The 16,824-nt window shown below is 35.6% G+C and overlaps 1 protein-coding gene across 3 annotated transcripts in view; it reads right to left on the reverse strand.

The window, feature by feature from the left end:
• The window catches only part of LOC128894199 (uncharacterized), a 294,902-nt gene extending 281,927 nt beyond the window's left edge, over positions 1-12,975 (reverse strand). For all 3 annotated transcript variants that reach the window (XM_054155770.1, XM_054155772.1, XM_054155769.1), the window contains exon 1: positions 12,285-12,975. The gene's annotated coding sequence lies outside the window, so the exon portion shown is untranslated. The remainder of the gene's footprint in view (positions 1-12,284) is intronic.
• Positions 12,976-16,824: the final 3,849 nt, after the last annotated feature.

Here is a 16,824-nt window from a genome sequence, read left to right on the forward strand (position 1 = left end):
TTACATACCCTGTACGAAGTTGGCCAGCATAGTTTCCGCGTTCGCGCTAACGAGCCGCAAAGCGAACGGTTTCGAGGACTAAGCGAAAGGTCCGTCTCGACACGCTATGCTAGGCGCCAGGATAATGTCTACCGCGGTCGGCGAGCCGGTATCGCATTACCTTGATTACGAGAAACCGATCTTAGCCATGGGTGCGTGCCTGCGTTCATCTCGACTTCCATATTACGTGACTCGTGCCGCGTTATTGCCAAAAGAATGTCGTTGCCGTTGCGCTCCCTCGGTTTCCTATTTCTCGCTGCAACGTCGAGGGACACTGCTTGGAACACGGGCTCTCCGTGTGTGCACGCCATCGCGCGAATCGGCACGGTTTTCGTTTACGTTAACGTTTACGTAGCCTCAAACAACCGACAGAAGCAGTCTAAACTCGTAACCTAAACGGAGCTACATCTTTCAAGCTGACGCGCGGTCATCGTCTTCGCGACGGAAATGGAAGGAGCAGAAGCAGTCGTTTTCAATTGTTTTGACATTTTCTCATACGCTATAAACATACTATAAACATTGTTTTCTTTTCTTTTTCTTTTTTATTGTGTTTTTATAGTTACATCCACCTCACAAGGTTATTAGCAACTAGATGAATTTCTGGTACGTCTAAATTTGGGTGAATAGCTTTGTTTGTTTAAGGAATATGATTAAGTTATTACAATTTTCAATTGTATTGCTGGCGTTTTCGATTTTTTCATGGATTTTGAATTTTGTTATCGTTAAATTGTGGATTTTATGCATTTATGGTGTATTCTAATGGAATAAACACATGCTAAACATAACCATAAGGTGTGCACTTAGGAAAAATGAAATAACAATATCGCCCTCCGTATTATCCATTTATGGTGTAATTTAATGTAATAAACACATGCTAAATATAACCATAAGGTGTGCACTTATGCAAAATGTGATAATAATACCGTTATAATCATTCAAAAATCTATTCAACATACATTACGTATATATTATGTATAATTGCTATATTATTGTACGTCATAAATGCATAAAATCTCTTAAAATTTTGTTAACCGGTAACAAGTGGTCCATGTGGTCCGAACATTGCTGACCGGTTTATTTATAATTGCACTTATACAATTAAAATTACTTTATGTAATTACTAAAATTACTTTATGTAATTTTCAAGATTGAAGTAATTTTACTTTAACGTGAATAGATTAACTTGCAGTTTCTAATGTAACTTGAATTGTCTGATGAAACTTTGCGAGCAGGTCAAGAATCTTTCTCTTAATGATAGTAGCATCGATAATTAGGCAATCTTGTTACGAAAGAAACTCGTAAATAGCGAAATACGTAGGAAATGCAAAAAGGATTGACTGGATAGATGCAACATTTATATTTTTAGGTAAATCTTTCCATAAAAATTTCTATATCATACTAAAATAGTACTAAAGGCGTATGTAAAATGTCAAATTAAAATCTTGCATACTTAAAAAAAAAGAATGATAAAGAAATCAAAATTTTGGGTGCGTAAGAAGGAATTCCCTATTTAATACATTGTTATACGATAAAAAACAAAATTTCCGAAAACATATATCCTTTATTTTAAACTGTAGTTTATGCATATACATTTTTATAAATGAGAAACAACATTTAGTAAGATGAATTAATAAAGATACATTTTTCTTAAAAGATATTATTTAAACAAATAAATAAATAATTCTTTCTGACATGAGCGAAGTAGCCATTCAAAAATGCGTAATTTAAAAAAAAAAATTTTGTCCCAGCTTCTCTAGTTTCCAAGGTTGTCTGGAAAGTCCATGCCGATTTTGGTAGGTGGTACAGGTCTGAATATATCGGAATGGTTAAAAACAAATAACACGAATACATTCCTTAAAAGGCGAGAAGGTTGTGGAACAAAATGTAAGTACAGTTAGTATAATAAGTATTCGTACAAGAGCCATTTATTTTAAATTGGTTGCTATACGAATATTTGTTACAATGACTGTAAATAAATGTATATCAAAATTTATATGTGCCTTTGAATTTGTCTTCAAAATTGGCTAGAACTTTCTGGACAACCTACTATTTAAAAAAAACATGTTTTTCAACTCCCACTTTAGAGACTGTTTTCATCCCTTCGATAAGGACCCTTGACGATAACAAAAATACGTGTCAATTATTTTTTTAGAGCTACCTTCCACATAAATTTGATCGAAATCAGCGTATGCCCATTGAATATGTTACCTTGTAAGTTTCATTCGGAAACTCGAGTTACAGTATCCGTACATCACTTATCAGTGTACACTATTTTAATCAGTGCGTCAAAAATAAGTATGATGTAAACTACATAAATCGGTGAGCCAACAACGGGCGTAAAGTGGCCAAGATCAACGACCGTAACACCAATTCCCTCCGCGATTCTCGCGAACACGTCTCAAACCCGTGGGACGCTTCGCTCGTTTTTTAGCGCGGTTTTCGCGGTCCCGTTACCTTTCGTTTCGCTCGCGATCTCGCGGCAAACGTTTTCGCGAATCGAAGAGCAGTGGGGTCGCGAGATTCGCTTCGTTGACGACACCATCCCTCTTTTCACCTATTTCGCGAAATGCAAGCTGTATCTCCTGATCTCGTTTGCGCATGGCTTCATCGGTATAAGAAATCCAAGAGTAAACGTCCTTAGAAAGGACGAAAAGCACAAGACTGAAACCGAACGGGGGCTTCAATTTTTTTCTTCCCAGCCACGAGGCTAAATGCTTTACGAATAAGAATCTAATTAGTAGGTTGTTTGGGAAGTTCATTTCAAACTTTTTAAATAAATTAAGACCACTTTATTTACACAAAGAGAAACTGTATCGAAACAAATGTGGACTATTTTATTCCACGATCTTAGCTCATCTTACAAAAAGCTGTATGTTGCCTTTTTTCCAAAATGAAGATTTCTTATCGGCCAAAAGATTTCAAAGATTCAAATTTTTTGTCCCGAAGAAAATTTTCCAAACAGAGATATAAATACGAGTGTCATTCAAATATAAATCAGATTTGTTAAATCCTTTATTAAGGATAGATAAAAATACAAATGGATTGCCTTATTTTTCTACGTAGCTTCCTACAACAGAAATACATTTTCTCCGTTAAATAAAATTTAAATGTCTCGGTAGTCAATTGCGCAGGTGCAGTGAAACTTGTGAATCGATTAGAAGGAGAAGGGAGGCTTTTTAGGACCATATAGCGACCTGTAACAAAATATGGGTCCATCACTATACCCTACGAAACAAAACAGGATAAGTATGGTGGTGGAAAGTTAAAGAGGTGACACTGATCAAAGCCAACTCGACTGTCAGCCAGGAAAATTCTAACAACTGTGTTTTGGGACTCAAAAGGTGTGTTGCTGATGATCACCTACATAGTCGAAGGACAGTGACTACTACTTCCCGCTCGTGGATGATGTCAAGACTGTTTATCGCAATGAACAATTCGCGGTGTCCTTTTGGAAGACGACGCAAAGCCGAATATACCAGCTGTAACTCACGATAAGCTCACTAAAATACACTGAATATCACTCGAATAACCACCTTATAATCCGGGCATGATTCCATGTGACTACCGTATGAGTGGTATACTGAAGGAAAGATTAAGAAGGAAAAGATTTAGAAACGACATAGCGCGCTGCAGCGATTCAACTGTACTTGAACAATTGGTTATTGGTGCAACCAACTACTTTTTTTCCTAAGGGGATTAGAAAGCTTTCTATCTGATGAAGAAAATGTATTTCTGTTGAAGAAAAACACGTAGAAAAATAAGGCACTCCATTTGTATTTGTATCTATCACTAATACAGTTGTGTACAAAATTCTGGTTTATATTTGACCTTGTAATAGCTAGGCAAGAGGCATAAGGCAAGATCGGGAGAATATGGAGGATGAAGAAGAACGCCCTATCAAAATCTGCAGGATTTTTGTGCACGAAATCCATAAGCAGGGTGTCATCATCCTCTCGAGGCCGGCCACATCGAACTATAGTTTCGAATCTTCGATACCATTTTCGTAATCATTGACATCGTCATGTTTAAAGCAATACAATACATCATATGGCAAAGTTGTACTTTCTGATTTTCCATTTTCCAAACTGATTTATGACGAACTGGTTGAAATTTGAAAGGTCTGCGAAGTTTTAATGGCTGGCTCATAGATCCAAGAATGTTTATTGATAAAGACACAATCATTTGAAGTACCTCCGCTTTCACTGATAACATAGAGAGCCGGAGCACGCGAAATTTGAAACGAACCTTTTGTACAACCTAATATAATACATTACTGAGGTGTACGAAAATGGTCATAACTTGGGAACAAGTTCACACAAAGCATGACTTGACCACCTCGATCGGTCGAGAAAAGTTGAAAAGATCCAAGCGGCCAGTGGAACGAAAAACTTGAGAGAAACGCAATATTGGCCACTGAAATTAATACGACGGTGTTGACTTACCCGTCTGATGATAAAAATATACGCTGTCGCCATCAATTACGTAAACTACGCTGGAGTCCGACGACGTAACGTTTCCGTACACGCGAATAAGTAAGAATGCAAAAAAAGAAAAAATGGATTCAAAATACGTATGTACACGTAGATCGTTGTATAACTCATTATTTATTTGAACTATCAGAGAATATGATTTTAACCTTTGAATGCCCTAAGTTTCAAATTTGAGACCGGACTTCTAAATCAAATTGTACACTTGCAATTGGTTTGTTTTAATATTTGGTTGTATGGATGTTACCATTGCAGAATGTTCTTTTGAACAAAAGTTAAAAAAGTAAACGTCAGCTGTCAAAATTGTTCAAATAATAAATACATTGATATTTGTTTAAATTTAATTTGAAAAATCAGGATTCTAAGGGCTAACCATAACCCTAAAATGTCACACAGGAGTCAAGTGTGATTTTGATTTCATTATATTTACAGTGGAACCCATAGAGACATTATGAATAGAGCAGGGAGGCCTCCCTGTAAGTAGAAATGACATTAAAAAGAGAAAATAAAACGTGGTATGTATCCCATTTACTTCTATGCGTTTATTAATGTGAATATAGAAACATATGTAATTATTAAAAGTATAAACGATAATTATTTATCATTGCCATAAATGTAATATAAAAATATACTGATAGACAGAGAGAACTAGGGTACCGCGGTTTTCTTTCTTTTTTTAAGCTATAATACAGCTAGTGGTTTGGCTCCCCTACTCTATCTATTATATCTTTATGGTAGAATCTCAATTATTGGAACATCAATGATGCGTGAATGCCTTATTTATTGCATGAGATCAGCAAAAGAGCAGGATGATCGCTAAGTAGCAACTAACAAGTTTTCTCTAATTATTGTGGGAATCTCCAGTATTGATTTTTGTTAAACTATGCAGGGTTAGATCTGGTGATTTTGAGAGTCGACTTGTTGGCAGCCAAAGCACCCTCCATGACTTGGAATAATAAACGTATGTAAACGGATTAGATAAATATTACCGACCTGCACTTGCTTGATAATGTATCACCAACGACGCACCTACTATTGCCTTAATAGTTTCCGGAACTATGTTTATACAACAGTTTTTTCATATTTCTAGTTAAAGCATACATCGGTTTATCAAGCGATTTCAAAGCCAGATATATTTGAAAGAACACGTAATTCTGTAACATGAAGCGTACGTGGAAATGAAGAGAGAACACATAGAATACCTTTCGTAGACAGTAAAAACAGATTACAGTAATGTAATCCTTTGTTTAGAAATTGTATAGGATAAAGATACAGCATAAAGTTTGCGTTAACAAAATTGAGAACCGTCGTCAGCTCTGACAAGATTAATTTTTCAAGCTACTGTCACCACGTTTTACTCGCAAATTCAGTACAGCGATTGATAAAGAACAATTCAAAATTCGTCTGTTTGATCGGAATATTTGTTCAGTAAATTGTTTATTCATTTATAAATGAGTTCTCAATTTATCTACATAGTTCCATCAAGGAGGTATTGATAATGTAGCAGTTTTAAAAAATCGATTTGTTTGCATTTTCTTAAACTGCATAATATCGAAAATATGTTTAAAATAAGTTTAAAAAAATCTTGGCAACATTTATAAAAATATTTGTTTTTGACAAATGACCAATTTGACCATATTTGGTTTTGAAAAACCAAACAATATCATAAACTGCTGTGGATTCTATAAGCTATGAAGTAGGAAAATTGCAATTTCTATAAAAATTCACAAAACGGCAGGCGTGTAATTTAGTGATCTATTCTTTTTACCAGAAACCTGTCACTTTTTTGTTCTTATTTTGTCAAATTTTTGGAAAATTTATAAATTATACTACAATTTATGATACTTTTGGAGTTTTTGTTACAGTTTTATCCGATTTACTTGAAAAACAATTATTAACTTTCCGATTTATAGGGAAGTTATTGTATTTGCCCCTAAAATGAAAGATCGATTTTTTAACAGATCTCCATGTTTTAAGGTTATTGGAGTAATTTCAGGCTATTTGTAACAAATTGTTCGCGCGCGCGCGCGCGCGTGTGTGTGTGTGCGTATGTAAACAAATTTTTCGTTAACGTTTTCTAAAAAAACTAATAGCGAGATAAAAATGATCGATGATGCAATCGATGTGTATCAATCTAACTTAGAGCTGATTAGATTTTGTTCTAATTCGGTGCAGTAGTTAATTTAGATTTTTTTAAGAAAACTTAACTCAATAACGCAATCTAGATGAGAGAATATAAATTTATGAGCGAATAACTAAATGGAAATAATATATATACATAGATTACTATTATTACATTTGTATGCATATGTATAACACATGTATATACACATACAGGGTGCTCCAAAAGTATGGAAACAGTCAAATATTTCCAAAATGGAACATTTGTGAGAAAAATGGTTTAGAGAAATGTTTTAGAGTTTCAAAAATTCCATTGAACGATCGTGTCCGTTTGACCTTCAAAGGACCGGTCAAAGTCACGTCAAGGTCAACATGATTTTTTTAATGGAACACCTCATCTTTTATCATGCACTGTGAAAGCTGGCTATGTGACCTTTTCAAAACACTAGTTTCAAACATTTTTTTATTCGCAATATATGGCACTGTAATCGAAAATTGGGAAGTTCCTTGTGTCGCTCGTAAAGGGTCGCACACAAAATAAACATAAAGAGCTATATGAATTAAGCGAGCAACAAGGACCCCACTCGCGAGCGAGAAACAATAACCAGCTAGTTTTTTTACACGTTACCAGGATTTTTTGTATTCATATAATAGAAAACTTAATATAAATCGACTGTTTACTTTTTTTTTCTGCTGTTTAAAAATCCTATACTTTATTGGTCCTGTCTCCTTAGGTGTTTTACTAAGTCCTGGTTCTTTGAACCACAGTAAATTACCACAAAGTTCTGTCTATTTCCGGTAACGGAACGTCATAGACTCTTCATAAGAAACATAAACTCCTCACGAGGAGCATACTGCTTATAAATTTGCATCATTCGACCAGTAATAACTATTCGCGGGAAATTAGAGTAGCGAGAGCATAGCTAATCCGAAACGAACGTTCAGGCCAAGCTAATAATTGACAGGATCGACACGGCAGTTAGTTCAACGAATACCAGCGTACCCGGTTAATTATCGCAAGTCTCGTTATCCCATTATCGTCGTTAGATATTATCACGAGGTCGAACGAACTCCTTTGCCGATTGCCGACCGTCGGTTTCCAGCAAGATGCGTACACGCGAGATGCAACGACCCATTGCACGACTTGCCTGGCGTTTTCAATCTGTCAGTGACGGACATAACATTATTCAAATAATGGATAATAACATGTTGTTATTCGCAACATTATTCGACCGAACACTCGTGTAGACAATTTTTTATTAGGTTATCGTGAAATGTAATTTCATTCTACAATTGAGATTCTAATTTTAATTGACGGAGTAACGAGTAAAATAAAAAAATCAATATGCCCTCTTTCTACTACATCGATGTTTGGTTTCTAGCTAGCCTAGTCTTCGTACACAATTATATCAAATACGAAGTCTTTTTGATATTTAATATTTTCACATTTTAGTCTCACAAATTAATGACGTAAACTGCTATTCGATCATTGTGCAATGTTCTGTGATTGAGTTTCTAATTTTTATTAAAAGAGTAACGAGTAAAATATAAACAAACCAGTATGTCCTGTTTCGACTATATCAATAATTGGTCTCAAGCCAGCCCAGCCATAATCAAACATACATACGAACATCATTTTATTCGAATAATGGGCAAGAAAATGCAAAATGAAGAAAGCGAAAATGCTGATTTTAATTAATATTTCATTTTCAGTGCATCGTAAAATCCAAAACCAATATCGAGCAGAGCAAAACATACATAATCAAATAAAATGAAAAACTTCTCGATATCTCCAGTTTTCACATTTTAACCTTACAAATTAATGAAGTTAACGAGCAAATAACATCAACACTTTTCATTTACGACATCCCGGTTAACGCTGAGCCATTTAGTATACCATGGTATACTAAAAATGCTTGGAAACAGTTGCCATGTATGGAATTAATAATATTATATTACACCATAAAGTTTACACATATCGCCGAATACTCCGTGTTTGCTCAAGGAGAAACTTTGCCAAGTGGCCGATCACCGAAACACGTCCGATTACTCGGACAGTTATCCTGTTTGGAGAACGGTTCGGTCGAATAAACGTCAGGAATAAATATCATTAGTTGCATTTATTTGTCGTCCGTTACTCCAAGTAAAGTTTGCGCATCTCTGGCCGCGTGTAATCGCGACTGGAGGTACTTACGTAAGCAAGAAGAACTGACAGGGACACAATCCGCATGCAAACGTTACGAAATTCTCAACAAGCGTGAAAAAATAAAGAAAACAAGACCGATACGAAGAAAAGATTTTAAGCACACCGCATCTCGCTCGATAATAATTCGCTTCATGCTTGGATAACAAATACGGACTTCATTTTGTTCGAATAATGGATAAGAAAACGCAAAATGAAGAAAGGCGAAAATACTGATTTGAATTGATATTTCGTTTTCAGTGCACCGTAAAATCCAAAGTAATATCGACCAGAGCAAAAAATTCTTTTATATTTTATTTGAAAAATTTGTATTTTATGGAAACCACCAGAGCTTACAACATAACCAAATAAATTCCTATTTATTCAATGTGTATAAAGAATTCTTTAAAAATAATAATTCTCGGTTCGTTTACATTTTCTCTTGTAAATATTTAAAGGATACGTAACAGTGTTTCTGTGTGTTGATTATTATCGGGCATAAAATATCAAAGAGTTGCAAACATTTGACCCATTCTTAATCTTTTATTAGTCATTCAATTCCCTTTTCCTATAAATACACATGATTATCTTTCACAAGAAAGAGAAATTAGATAACTAAGAGGAAACCATCTTTAATAAAAGCAATCAATCGTTAAGTAAAAGCAATTAATAGTTATATTCAGAGAAAATAATTCACTAGTCAAGATTTTCATGAATTATAGAAAAGCAATTAATACGACTATTATTGATATTACCAACAGACTGTTCACGTCCTCCTGTATGTTTTATACGCAAGAGCGTTTAAATATTTGATTAGAGAATCCGTTTCTCATCCGACCTACATCCCAAAATTATGCAAGTTTAATTTTGGCTCCATGTAACAATTTACAGATATGGAAATCATCCAAGAGAACTCAAAATAGAGTTAAAAACGCTTTCATAATTTACGTAATAAAATAAATGGAATCGTTTGTAAACTGTTTGAAAAATCCACGACTATTATGAAATTCTATATCGTGCATTACTTTGTTCTCGCTTTGAATATTGGAGCAATGTCTGGTCAGCGTATCAAGTTACATACTAGGTGTACCCATAAGTCGTCAATTACTTAAGCTTGTTTCTTCCTGGTAGTTGAGCGTTAACCGTAGACAAGGAAAGACGAGTCTTGCGAGTCTTTCAATTCATAAGACAGTGCCAATTTATTACGTTGAACCGAACAAACAAACTTTTATCGCCCTGCAATAAAATGGCTGAGTTTGTACCCTTCAAAAGTAGGGATGCGATATTGCGTGTTGTTTCAATTTCGTGTGGGATTTAATGAAACAACTGCAGCTAGTTACATTTACGATGTTTATGGAAATGTCTGGAAGACGAAGAAGCATCACGGTTTCGACAATTTGCCGAAGGTGATTTTAACTTATTTGTGGATGTCTAGTTACATTTGATAATTGAAGCTTTAGTTACCGGCGGAATTGAATCCTAGGCTAAATACACAGAAATTACAAGATAGACTCGAAGGCACCTCCGTGAAATTGGGAAAGTCTTCAGACAAGGCTAATAGACTCCACTAATTGCCGAATTCAAATAATTTCTACTAGGTATTTTGACGATTTGTGAAAGACCGGTTAGTTAAAATACGAATAATGAGATTGAATTATAGTTTGTATATATTGTCAGTATTTCAACTTAGGTAATAGATTCTTGAGTTTATAATTTTCTGATTTAGCAACTTTTTTTCTATTTTTTTGTTTTTTAATATAGAGAATCTATTATATTATTGATATGAAACAAACACTTGTATAGAAAAGGTAATAGAGCAAAAGTTTTCGTTTTACAATCGAGAATTTCTTCTCAATGATATTTTGACAAGTATTTTAAACGTTGATTCTACATTTAACAATACAAATTACACAGTGTGCCACAGAAACAGGTTATTAGCTACTCCCGTAAACCTGAAAAAGGATCTAAAATATGTAGACGGAAAACGTCGTTTCGATTGCTTAAATGGGATAAAGATCAAGAATTGCTCTTGAAAGCCAATAAAATGTACACACCATTTACTCTGGACAAATTGGACTGATGCAATTAAAACAAACGAAAATTACTTGTACGAAGTTATTTATAACTTTAATTACAGAAAAGTTTTCCAGGGTATACATATATTTCATTTCTCTATGGCAAGGATCTAATTCCCACAACTAAATAGATTAAATTAATTAGAAAAGTGTTTGCCGGGGTAAGAGGTACGGTTTAAGGACAAAAACTACCGCAGTCAACGAACACCCGTATCCTCTGTAAATGGACGGACCGACCATTCAACATCACGACGAAATGAGCATTTTTTACCGAAGTTTACTCAAAGAGACGTACTCACCCGTCCTACGCGTGAGGATGATTTTAACGATGATTTTAACAACGATGATTTTAACTACGATGATTTTAACAACGATGATTTTAACAACGATGATTTTAACAACGATGATTTTAACAACGATGTAATGCCGTGTCCACTTTAACCGTAACAAAGTTGGTCTGCAAATTAACGCGTTTCAAACATCCATCGATAGTGTGACTTTTCCAGCTAAATCATTGAACAAACAGAGGCCCTCCCAGATACTGCGTGTGCGGGATGTTATCGATAATTGTAGCGATTAATGTGTCGACGACTGTCGCGAGTTTGATTGCTCCGAAGTTACTATCTCGTTTCTAAGTTACGGAACAACGCTAATGTCGAAGTGCAATCTTTCATCGAACCATAGCGAACGAAGGATTTATAAAACTAAATTCCCTTTTGCGGGATGTGAATACAAGTTAAATACCAAAATGGAGTTTGGTACGAATATTTGTTTAATTATGTTTACCAAATGTTTCGAATTCGAAATGTTTGTGTCAAATTTGGTAAAAAAATTCAATTAGAACGAAGGTAGGTGATGAAGTAGGTAATTTTGTTAGAATATCTTATGTTTTGTAATATGTAATAGAATTTTTGCCGATTCAACGCGCGTTACAAAAATTGTTTCAGCTTTGCAAATGAACATGTACATTAATATTAAAATACATTATTGTTAAACAATATAACAATAAACAATTCAACATATGTTAAAACAATATAATATAATAACAAAGTTTCTTTTACCAAACAGTATTAAAAAATCCTTATTACTTGACTTTCAGTGAACCTACCTCAATGCCTGCCTAAATTTCATTTAAATTCGCTATTTTACTAACTTTGAACAGACGCAGAATAAAATGTAACAAATAATAAATGAAAAATTCCAACTGGTTCAAAATTGTAAAACCTCTTACTTTCTAATCCCTTTTACCATTTTTACTACTGACAACGATAAAATACTACGGGGAAATATTTTTTAAATTCCATTTCGTAACGTCACCAGCCACGTGACCACGTGTGGTTGCCAAAAAACGCGTGCGAAAGTAAACAAAGCGATAATTACCGACGTTGGGATTGACCGTCTCGGTGATTTCTTTGTCCTTTTCGCGACATCGAGTGCGTTTCAGTGCGGTCACAGCCACTGATCACTGTTACTATCGACTGTACAATACCGTCGACGGAACTTTACGTTTCAACTTAAAAACACAGCACGAGGATCGCGGCGCGACGCGTTGCGTTGTCGGATGAAAACCAACGAGACCTATCGTCGGTCCGAGATCTACGGGACATCGCGAAGAACAACGGAGAGATAGAGGTATTAATCGCGGGGAGGGGGAGGGAGAGGAAATCGAGAAAGGAAAGAAAGAGTAGGAAAAGGAGGGACGAGACGGCGTCAACGATGCCTCTGTACTGACTGACTGCGAGTGGTCGCGTAATGCGCGCAGAGCGAGAGAAACAGAAGGTGGGGGCAATAGAAGGCAAGAAAGAGCAAGACAGGCCGGGAATAACGAACAGAGAATGGATTCGGAGTACGTGCATGATCGCTAACACCGGCTACGGACGGGAACGGAACCGATTCTCTCTTTTCAGCAAACTGAATGTGCTCCTCCCGTGCCAGCTAGGTGAGACCGCGCGTAAACGCTGATAACGAGTTACCGGTACGCACTGTGTATTTACTTATGACGCATCGTCATATCCCTGGTCAGTGACTCTCAATCCTACCGATCGTATCCGCGTTAAAGCGATCGTCACGAAGATACCGCTGGGGCCAGTGGTTCTTAACTTTGTTAAGAGGGTATCCTGAATTAAGAGGTCTAAAAAAAGCTGTTTTTCGTGAATTTTTTTAGGTTTGGTAAAAAATAATTAATTCCATCGATCTTTTTATTCTATTTTCATATATATTTGAGCAGTCTGTACAAATTTGTTCAGGATGAAATATTCAAATTGAGTCGACTGTGACGCACATTTGTAAAAGGTGGAAAGGTTGTGGAACAAAATGGCACCTATGTAATTTAATAAATATATATTAAAATTCAAACGTGTTTTTGAATTTTTCTTAGAAATTGCCACGAACTTTCCGGACAACCTAATATATATATAATTTGTGATTGTCCATCGAGTGAGTTTTTCTAATTATTCTTACCCTTTTGCTCGCTCATAAATAAATCACTTAAAAATCAAACTCTTTTTCAAATTAAATGGTGTTACTCACTAAACGCCCGGTGCGAAGACTTTCCACACTCGCGACACGGATTGTATTTTGAATATATTTGCACCAGGTTGGTCATTTTGATATTATAATTGTTAACTAGGAAACTGTAAATTGAAATTTGTCCCGATTTAGGTGGCACACTCTGTATTGCAATGGTGTATCATTTATTATTCAATTAATCGCAACGAATATAAAAAGGACCCTGTTGTCTGAATTGTCCCGATTCACTTCAGTTGTGTTTGAACTGTTTTACAGAGTACCATGCTAAGTAATATAATTTTTTATATACTATATGACTGTGTTTCTAATATTTTATTTTATACAATTTTATTATTATGCTATTTTGTATATTTTAATGCCATTAAATATTTACTTGCGATACAAATAAAGTTCTTGTAAATTACTTGTAAAATAACTGGACGAATAAATGTAACATGAAAAAATTCTAAAAATAAAACTTTTTACGATTTAAGTAAATCCTATATTATAGAGTGGATTCCGGTTATTCGGGTTATCGATTGATCGAGCCAGCCACGTATTTAGGACAAATCGTAAATTATGAAATTTAACCAACGAAATAGTTAAAATTGTCTCTGCTTATTTGGGACACTATGCCGGTTAATCGGGGCAGAATAAGCTCTGCAAGGTACACGTAACCATGAAAATAAGGGAATAAAAGTTATACAGAAAATAAATTGTTCGGAGAATGTATCACTGAAATTAAGGTGAATTTCATTGGTTCAGCGGAAGTTTTTTCAGTAACGAACCGAATGTGTGTACCTGTCACGTTCTCACCTGAGATGATTGCCCCTTGATCGACTGGAACCCGCCTTGACTAAGAGCAAATTCTCCGTGCGTAACTTACGAATTGACAGAAAATTTGTTTTGATAAATACCATTATAATTTTGATCAAAATAAAGTTTTCGCTTACATATACCAATTTATATTCGTAGAAATGTTTATAGTATGGAACAAATTCCAAAGCTAATTTTCTTTAAATTAATTTTGATCCATCAAGTTATATTGCCATTTAATTGTTCATTGTGTACAACTGACAGAACCTCTGAAGTATAATACATATTTATCAAATACATTATCATTAAAATTTATACTTATTGGTATTTCTTTTTACTATATAATTTCGTTACGACATACAAGAATAATAATGTACAGTCTTCTAACGAGTTATTAAGAAGAAATGGAATATTAAGAAGACAGTATTAAATTAAGTTACACCGATGGTATGCATGTTTGAGAACACAGGTCTCAAATACTATTAGGTATTATCATATGCAAATTAAGCGAACCGGGGAAACAATAACGTCGCAAACTCAAAGCAAACTGAGTTAGGTGAATACTAAATCAGTTAGGTCGGTAGTGTACATAACCCACTTCTCTGAAATAGGGAAGAATAGTTTCTCTTGGACCTTCCAAGACCCAGGTGTACCAGTACAAGCAAAAAATCTCTGGCTTGAGACAAGAAAAATTACATTAAAGTATAATTCTTAAGCTTCAAAATCACATGTTTATTTTTCAACATAGTCACCGTTAAGATTAACACATTTCTTCCAACGTGTAACAAGTTTTTTCATTCCGTCACTGAAAAATTCTTCCGTCTTTTCTCGAATCCAGAACTTGATAGCTGTAATGATTACCCTTAAGGTCTCTCTTGAGTAGAGGAAAAGAATAAAAATCGCAAGGCGCAAGATCGGGGGAGTAAAGAGGGTGTGGAATCGGTAATAAACTTCAAGTTTCGCAGAGCCTCTTCAGTTGTGCGCGAGGTACGTGGACGAGCGTTGTCATGTTGCAAGATTATTGGCGCCAGGCTGCCTCTAACACGGCAAACTCGACGTCGGAGATGTTTTAGAGTCTCTATGTACTGAGAAGAATTTACCGTTGCGCCTCGTTCTAGATAATCGGTCACATAAACTCGGTGAGCATCCCAAAACACAGTTAAAAAAAGTTTTTTTGCGCACAACTGAAGAGGCTCTGCGAAACTTGAAGTTTGAATCGATTCCACACCCTCCTTACTCCCCCGATCTTGTGCTTTGCGATTTTTATTCTTTTCCTCTACTCAAGGGAGACCTTAAGGGTAACCGTTACACCACGGACGATGAGGCGAAAGCAGCTATCAAGTCCTGAATTCGAGAAAAGTCGGAAGAAGTTTTGAATGACGGAATGAAAAAACTTGTTACACGTTGGAAGAAATGTGTTTGTCTTAACGGTGATTATGTTGAACATTTTTGTTTTTTATTTAATTAAGCAATTACAATCAATCCTCACAGACAATTATAAGCAATTAGGTTAGCGTGTTACAGTGGCATGATTTATAAGTTTCAGTTACTTACATTCTAGAATTTACTATTCAGTGTAATTACGATATGCGAGTCTGTATTTAGTTAATTAAATCTATTGCAAAGTTCCAGAGGGTAGTATCTTTTCAATCTACGAGTGGGGCGTGAATTGTAGTGGTTGATGTTGAAAAATGAAAATATGATTTTGAAGCTTAAGAATTGTACTTTACTGTACTTTTTTCCCGATCTTACTATTTCTTTTTGTTTGTGTTCTACAAGCATATGTGCATTACTTTTTAGCCTATCCTCGTATATGTACTAGTTCCACAAATGTATCCAACGTGACACTCATCAACATGGGGTCTCTTAATTTCTGAGTGCCCAAGGTGCCCATACGTTAAGATGGGACTGACTATAGTTCAGATAACAGGCATCCAGCAGAAGTTTCCTAAATCTGTCGTTGACGAAAATTGCCTTTCAGTAAACAGACATCAGATAAAAGGAGTTCTACTTTATGCACATAAGGATAACGTGTCGATATGCGCCCTACCCTCGAGATCGCGCGATCGACGAGCCCCTGATTTCTTTTCTTCGGCGCGATCGTCTCGAATTCTCTGCTTAAATAACCTTTCGCGTTTGAAACGAGTAGTCTCCCTCGACCTCGACACGGTTATACGTAGGCATATAGATCTCGACTTCGCGAAGCAAAATGTATCCTGCGAAAAGGCCGCTTTGCCACGTTCGATCGTTCACGTTCACCGACTTTTGTCTCGTCCCAGTCGAATCGCTTCGTCGAATACAATACGATTACGTGTACATGTATATATCGAGGGAGGAGCAGTCGAAACCGTAGCGACATTTCACTGCAAGGTAAACGACTGCTTGTGCAACGAGTCTCGTGGATGTAACAGAGTATCGGTGCGGTAATATATTCGCATATTTCTTTTTTTTTTTAACACTTCGCTGTCCGGTCAAGTATAGGTTCTCGTGTTGTCGTGTCCGTACGTTGCTGACCGATACGAGTTAACTCGTGTTTGCACTTATATAGGGCCTTCCAATAAGAGCTATCGAAAGTTGTTTGTAAATAAAATACATT

This window comes from Hylaeus anthracinus, unplaced genomic scaffold (assembly GCF_026225885.1).
Source record: "Hylaeus anthracinus isolate JK02 unplaced genomic scaffold, UHH_iyHylAnth1.0_haploid 3, whole genome shotgun sequence".
NCBI lineage: Eukaryota > Metazoa > Arthropoda > Insecta > Hymenoptera > Colletidae > Hylaeus > Hylaeus anthracinus.